We start from the raw sequence: 7,212 nt of genomic DNA, 5'->3' as shown, positions 1-7,212 counted from the left end.
AAAGCAGGACTAAAGCAGGACTAAAGCAGGACTAAAGCAGGACTAAAGCAGGACTAAAGCAGGTCTAAAGCAGGTCTAAAGCAGGTCTAAAGCAGGACTAAAGCAGGACTAAAGCAGGTCTAAAGCAGGACTAAAACAGGACTAAAGCAGGTCTAAAGCAGGACTAAAGCAGGTCTAAAGCAGGTCTAAAGCAGGACTAAAGCAGGACTAAAGCAGGACTAAAACAGGACTAAAACAGGACTAAAGCAGGACTAAACCAGGACTAAAGCAGGAAAGCAGGACTAAAGCAGGACTAAAGCAGGACTAAAGCAGGTCTAAAGCAGGACTAAAGCAGGACTAAAGCAGGTCTAAAGCAGGACTAAAGCAGGTCTAAAGCAGGACTAAAGCAGGTCTAAAGCAGGACTAAAACAGGACTAAAACAGGACTAAAGCAGGACTAAAGCAGGAAAGCAGGACTAAAGCAGGACTAAAGCAGGACTAAAGCAGGTCTAAAGCAGGACTAAAGCAGGACTAAAGCAGGTCTAAAGCAGGACTAAAGCAGGTCTAAAGCAGGACTAAAGCAGGTCTAAAGCAGGACTAAAGCAGGACTAAAGCAGGACTAAACCAGGACTAAAGCAGGACTAAAGCAGGTCTAAAGCAGGACTAAAGCAGGACTAAAGCAGGACTAAAACAGGACTAAAACAGGTCTAAAGCAGGACTAAAGCAGGACTAAAGCAGGACTAAAACAGGACTAAAACAGGACTAAAGCAGGACTAAAGCAGGACTAAAACAGGACTAAAGCAGGACTAAAGCAGGACTAAAGCAGGACTAAAACAGGACTAAAACAGGACTAAAGCAGGTCTAAAGCAGGACTAAAGCAGGACTAAAGCAGGACTAAAACAGGTCTAAAGCAGGACTAAACCAGGACTAAAGCAGGACTAAACCAGGACTAAAGCAGGACTAAAGCAGGACTAAAACAGGACTAAAACAGGTCTAAAGCAGGACTAAAGCAGGTCTAAAGCAGGTCTAAAGCAGGACTAAAGCAGGACTAAAGCAGGACTAAAGCAGGTCTAAAGCAGGACTAAACCAGGACTAAAGCAGGACTAAACCAGGACTAAAGCAGGACTAAAGCAGGACTAAAACAGGACTAAAACAGGTCTAAAGCAGGACTAAAGCAGGTCTAAAGCAGGTCTAAAACAGGACTAAAGCAGGACTAAAGCAGTACTAAAGCAGGTCTAAAGCAGGACTAAAGCAGGTCTAAAGCAGGTCTAAAGCAGGACAAAAGCAGGACTAAAGCAGGACTAAAGCAGGACTAAAACAGGACTAAAGCAGGACTAAAGCAGGTCTAAAGCAGGACTAAAGCAGGACTAAAGCAGGTCTAAAGCAGGACTAAAGCAGGACTAAAGCAGGACTAAAGCAGGACTAAAGCAGGACTAAAGCAGGTCTAAAGCAGGACTAAAGCAGGACTAAAACAGGACTAAAACAGGACTAAAGCAGGACTAAACCAGGACTAAAGCAGGAAAGCAGGTCTAAAGCAGGACTAAAGCAGGACTAAAGCAGGACTAAAGCAGGTCTAAAGCAGGACTAAAGCAGGACTAAAGCAGGACTAAAACAGGACTAAAGCAGGAAAGCAGGTCTAAAGCAGGACTAAAGCAGGACTAAAGCAGGACTAAAACAGGACTAAAGCAGGAAAGCAGGTCTAAAGCAGGACTAAAGCAGGACTAAAGCAGGTCTAAAGCGGGTCTAAAGCGGGACTAAAGCAGGTCTAAAGCAGGTCTAAAGCAGGACTAAAGCAGGACTAAAGCAGGACTAAAACAGGACTAAAACAGGACTAAAGCAGGACTAAACCAGGACTAAAGCAGGAAAGCAGGTCTAAAGCAGGACTAAAGCAGGACTAAAGCAGGACTAAAGCAGGTCTAAAGCAGGACTAAACCAGGACTAAAGCAGGACTAAACCAGGACTAAAGCAGGACTAAAGCAGGACTAAAACAGGACTAAAGCAGGACTAAAGCAGGTCTAAAGCAGGACTAAAGCAGGTCTAAAGCAGGTCTAAAACAGGACTAAAGCAGGACTAAAGCAGGTCTAAAGCAGGACTAAAGCAGGACTAAAGCAGTACTAAAGCAGGTCTAAAGCAGGACTAAAGCAGGACTAAAGCAGGTCTAAAGCAGGACTAAAGCAGGACTAAAGCAGGACTAAAGCAGGACTAAAGCAGGACTAAAGCAGGTCTAAAGCAGGACTAAAGCAGGTCTAAAGCAGGTCTAAAGCAGGACTAAAGCAGGACTAAAGCAGGACTAAAGCAGGACTAAAGCAGGACTAAAGCAGGTCTAAAGCAGGACTAAAGCAGGACTAAAGCAGGACTAAAACAGGACTAAAGCAGGAAAGCAGGTCTAAAGCAGGACTAAAGCAGGACTAAAGCAGGTCTAAAGCGGGTCTAAAGCGGGACTAAAGCAGGTCTAAAGCAGGTCTAAAGCAGGACTAAAGCAGGACTAAAGCAGGACTAAAACAGGACTAAAACAGGACTAAAGCAGGACTAAACCAGGACTAAAGCAGGAAAGCAGGTCTAAAGCAGGACTAAAGCAGGACTAAAGCAGGACTAAAGCAGGTCTAAAGCAGGACTAAACCAGGACTAAAGCAGGACTAAACCAGGACTAAAGCAGGACTAAAGCAGGACTAAAACAGGACTAAAGCAGGACTAAAGCAGGTCTAAAGCAGGACTAAAGCAGGTCTAAAGCAGGTCTAAAACAGGACTAAAGCAGGACTAAAGCAGGTCTAAAGCAGGACTAAAGCAGGACTAAAGCAGTACTAAAGCAGGTCTAAAGCAGGACTAAAGCAGGACTAAAGCAGGTCTAAAGCAGGACTAAAGCAGGACTAAAGCAGGACTAAAGCAGGACTAAAGCAGGACTAAAGCAGGACTAAAGCAGGTCTAAAGCAGGACTAAAGCAGGTCTAAAGCAGGACTAAAGCAGGACTAAAGCAGGACTAAAGCAGGACTAAAGCAGGACTAAAACAGGACTAAAACAGGTCTAAAGCAGGACTAAACCAGGACTAAAGCAGGACTAAAGCAGGACTAAAACAGGACTAAAACAGGTCTAAAGCAGGACTAAAACAGGACTAAAGCAGGACTAAAGCAGGACTAAAGCAGGACTAAAGCAGGACTAAAGCAGGACTAAAACAGGACTAAAACAGGACTAAAGCAGGACTAAAGCAGGACTAAAGCAGGACTAAAACAGGACTAAAACAGGACTAAAGCAGGTCTAAAGCAGGACTAAAGCAGGACTAAAGCAGGACTAAAACAGGTCTAAAGCAGGACTAAACCAGGACTAAAGCAGGACTAAACCAGGACTAAAGCAGGACTAAAGCAGGACTAAAACAGGACTAAAACAGGTCTAAAGCAGGACTAAAGCAGGTCTAAAGCAGGTCTAAAGCAGGACTAAAGCAGGTCTAAAGCAGGACTAAAGCAGGTCTAAAGCAGGTCTAAAGCAGGACAAAAGCAGGACTAAAGCAGGACTAAAGCAGGACTAAAGCAGGTCTAAAGCAGGACTAAAGCAGGACTAAAGCAGGACTAAAGCAGGACTAAAGCAGGACTAAAGCAGGTCTAAAGCAGGTCTAAAGCAGGTCTAAAGCAGGACTAAAGCAGGACTAAAGCAGGTCTAAAGCAGGACTAAAACAGGACTAAAGCAGGTCTAAAGCAGGACTAAAGCAGGTCTAAAGCAGGACTAAAGCAGGACTAAAGCAGGACTAAAACAGGACTAAAACAGGACTAAAGCAGGACTAAACCAGGACTAAAGCAGGAAAGCAGGACTAAAGCAGGACTAAAGCAGGACTAAAGCAGGTCTAAAGCAGGACTAAAGCAGGACTAAAGCAGGTCTAAAGCAGGACTAAAGCAGGTCTAAAGCAGGACTAAAGCAGGTCTAAAGCAGGACTAAAACAGGACTAAAACAGGACTAAAGCAGGACTAAAGCAGGAAAGCAGGACTAAAGCAGGACTAAAGCAGGACTAAAGCAGGTCTAAAGCAGGACTAAAGCAGGACTAAAGCAGGTCTAAAGCAGGACTAAAGCAGGTCTAAAGCAGGACTAAAGCAGGTCTAAAGCAGGACTAAAGCAGGACTAAAGCAGGACTAAACCAGGACTAAAGCAGGACTAAAACAGGTCTAAAGCAGGACTAAAGCAGGACTAAAGCAGGACTAAAACAGGACTAAAACAGGACTAAAGCAGGACTAAAGCAGGACTAAAACAGGACTAAAGCAGGACTAAAGCAGGACTAAAGCAGGACTAAAACAGGACTAAAACAGGACTAAAGCAGGTCTAAAGCAGGACTAAAGCAGGACTAAAGCAGGACTAAAACAGGTCTAAAGCAGGACTAAACCAGGACTAAAGCAGGACTAAACCAGGACTAAAGCAGGACTAAAGCAGGACTAAAACAGGACTAAAACAGGTCTAAAGCAGGACTAAAGCAGGTCTAAAGCAGGTCTAAAGCAGGACTAAAGCAGGACTAAAGCAGGACTAAAGCAGGTCTAAAGCAGGACTAAACCAGGACTAAAGCAGGACTAAACCAGGACTAAAGCAGGACTAAAGCAGGACTAAAACAGGACTAAAACAGGTCTAAAGCAGGACTAAAGCAGGTCTAAAGCAGGTCTAAAACAGGACTAAAGCAGGACTAAAGCAGTACTAAAGCAGGTCTAAAGCAGGACTAAAGCAGGTCTAAAGCAGGTCTAAAGCAGGACAAAAGCAGGACTAAAGCAGGACTAAAGCAGGACTAAAACAGGACTAAAGCAGGACTAAAGCAGGTCTAAAGCAGGACTAAAGCAGGACTAAAGCAGGTCTAAAGCAGGACTAAAGCAGGACTAAAGCAGGACTAAAGCAGGACTAAAGCAGGACTAAAGCAGGTCTAAAGCAGGACTAAAGCAGGACTAAAGCAGTACTAAAGCAGGTCTAAAGCAGGACTAAAGCAGGACTAAAACAGGACTAAAGCAGGACTAAAGCAGGTCTAAAGCAGGACTAAAACAGGACTAAAGCAGGACTAAAGCAGGTCTAAAGCAGGACTAAAGCAGGACTAAAGCAGGTCTAAAGCAGGTCTAAAGCAGGACAAAAGCAGGACTAAAGCAGGACTAAAGCAGGACTAAAACAGGACTAAAGCAGGACTAAAGCAGGTCTAAAGCAGGACTAAAACAGGACTAAAGCAGGACTAAAGCAGGTCTAAAGCAGGACTAAAGCAGGACTAAAGCAGGTCTAAAGCAGGTCTAAAGCAGGACAAAAGCAGGACTAAAGCAGGACTAAAGCAGGACTAAAACAGGACTAAAGCAGGACTAAAGCAGGTCTAAAGCAGGACTAAAGCAGGACTAAAGCAGGTCTAAAGCAGGACTAAAGCAGGACTAAAGCAGGACTAAAGCAGGACTAAAGCAGGACTAAAGCAGGTCTAAAGCAGGACTAAAGCAGGTCTAAAGCAGGACTAAAGCAGGACTAAACCAGGACTAAAGCAGGAAAGCAGGTCTAAAGCAGGACTAAAGCAGGACTAAAGCAGGACTAAAGCAGGTCTAAAGCAGGACTAAAGCAGGACTAAAGCAGGACTAAAACAGGACTAAAGCAGGAAAGCAGGTCTAAAGCAGGACTAAAGCAGGACTAAAGCAGGACTAAAACAGGACTAAAGCAGGAAAGCAGGTCTAAAGCAGGACTAAAGCAGGACTAAAGCAGGTCTAAAGCGGGTCTAAAGCGGGACTAAAGCAGGTCTAAAGCAGGTCTAAAGCAGGACTAAAGCAGGACTAAAGCAGGACTAAAACAGGACTAAAACAGGACTAAAGCAGGACTAAACCAGGACTAAAGCAGGAAAGCAGGTCTAAAGCAGGACTAAAGCAGGACTAAAGCAGGACTAAAGCAGGTCTAAAGCAGGACTAAACCAGGACTAAAGCAGGACTAAACCAGGACTAAAGCAGGACTAAAGCAGGACTAAAACAGGACTAAAGCAGGACTAAAGCAGGTCTAAAGCAGGACTAAAGCAGGTCTAAAGCAGGTCTAAAACAGGACTAAAGCAGGACTAAAGCAGGTCTAAAGCAGGACTAAAGCAGGACTAAAGCAGTACTAAAGCAGGTCTAAAGCAGGACTAAAGCAGGACTAAAGCAGGTCTAAAGCAGGACTAAAGCAGGACTAAAGCAGGACTAAAGCAGGACTAAAGCAGGACTAAAGCAGGACTAAAGCAGGTCTAAAGCAGGACTAAAGCAGGTCTAAAGCAGGTCTAAAGCAGGACTAAAGCAGGACTAAAGCAGGACTAAAGCAGGACTAAAGCAGGACTAAAGCAGGTCTAAAGCAGGTCTAAAGCAGGTCTAAAGCAGGACTAAAGCAGGACTAAAGCAGGTCTAAAGCAGGACTAAAACAGGACTAAAGCAGGTCTAAAGCAGGACTAAAGCAGGTCTAAAGCAGGACTAAAGCAGGACTAAAGCAGGACTAAAACAGGACTAAAACAGGACTAAAGCAGGACTAAACCAGGACTAAAGCAGGAAAGCAGGACTAAAGCAGGACTAAAGCAGGACTAAAGCAGGTCTAAAGCAGGACTAAAGCAGGACTAAAGCAGGTCTAAAGCAGGACTAAAGCAGGTCTAAAGCAGGACTAAAGCAGGTCTAAAGCAGGACTAAAACAGGACTAAAACAGGACTAAAGCAGGACTAAAGCAGGAAAGCAGGACTAAAGCAGGACTAAAGCAGGACTAAAGCAGGTCTAAAGCAGGACTAAAGCAGGACTAAAGCAGGTCTAAAGCAGGACTAAAGCAGGTCTAAAGCAGGACTAAAGCAGGTCTAAAGCAGGACTAAAGCAGGACTAAAGCAGGACTAAACCAGGACTAAAGCAGGACTAAAGCAGGTCTAAAGCAGGACTAAAGCAGGACTAAAGCAGGACTAAAACAGGACTAAAACAGGTCTAAAGCAGGACTAAAGCAGGTCTAAAGCAGGACTAAAGCAGGACTAAAGCAGGTCTAAAGCAGGACTAAAGCAGGACTAAAGCAGGTCTAAAGCAGGACTAAAGCAGGACTAAAACAGGACTAAAACAGGTCTAGAGCAGGACTAAAGCAGGACTAAAACAGAACTAAAACAGGACTAAAGCAGGTCTAAAACAGGTCTAAAGCAGGACTAAAGCAGGACTAAAGCAGGACTAAAACAGAACTAAAACAGGACTAAAGAAGGACTAAAGCAGGACTAAAGCAGGACTAAAACAGAACTAAAACAGGACTAAAGCAGGTCTAAAGCAGGTCT

The sequence above is a fragment of the Eucyclogobius newberryi genome, unplaced genomic scaffold (genome assembly GCF_026437365.1).
Source record: "Eucyclogobius newberryi isolate DKJ021-1_F unplaced genomic scaffold, fEucNew1.0.hap1 SCAF_31, whole genome shotgun sequence".
NCBI lineage: Eukaryota > Metazoa > Chordata > Actinopteri > Gobiiformes > Gobiidae > Eucyclogobius > Eucyclogobius newberryi.
Note: the sequence above shows the minus strand (reverse complement) of the source record.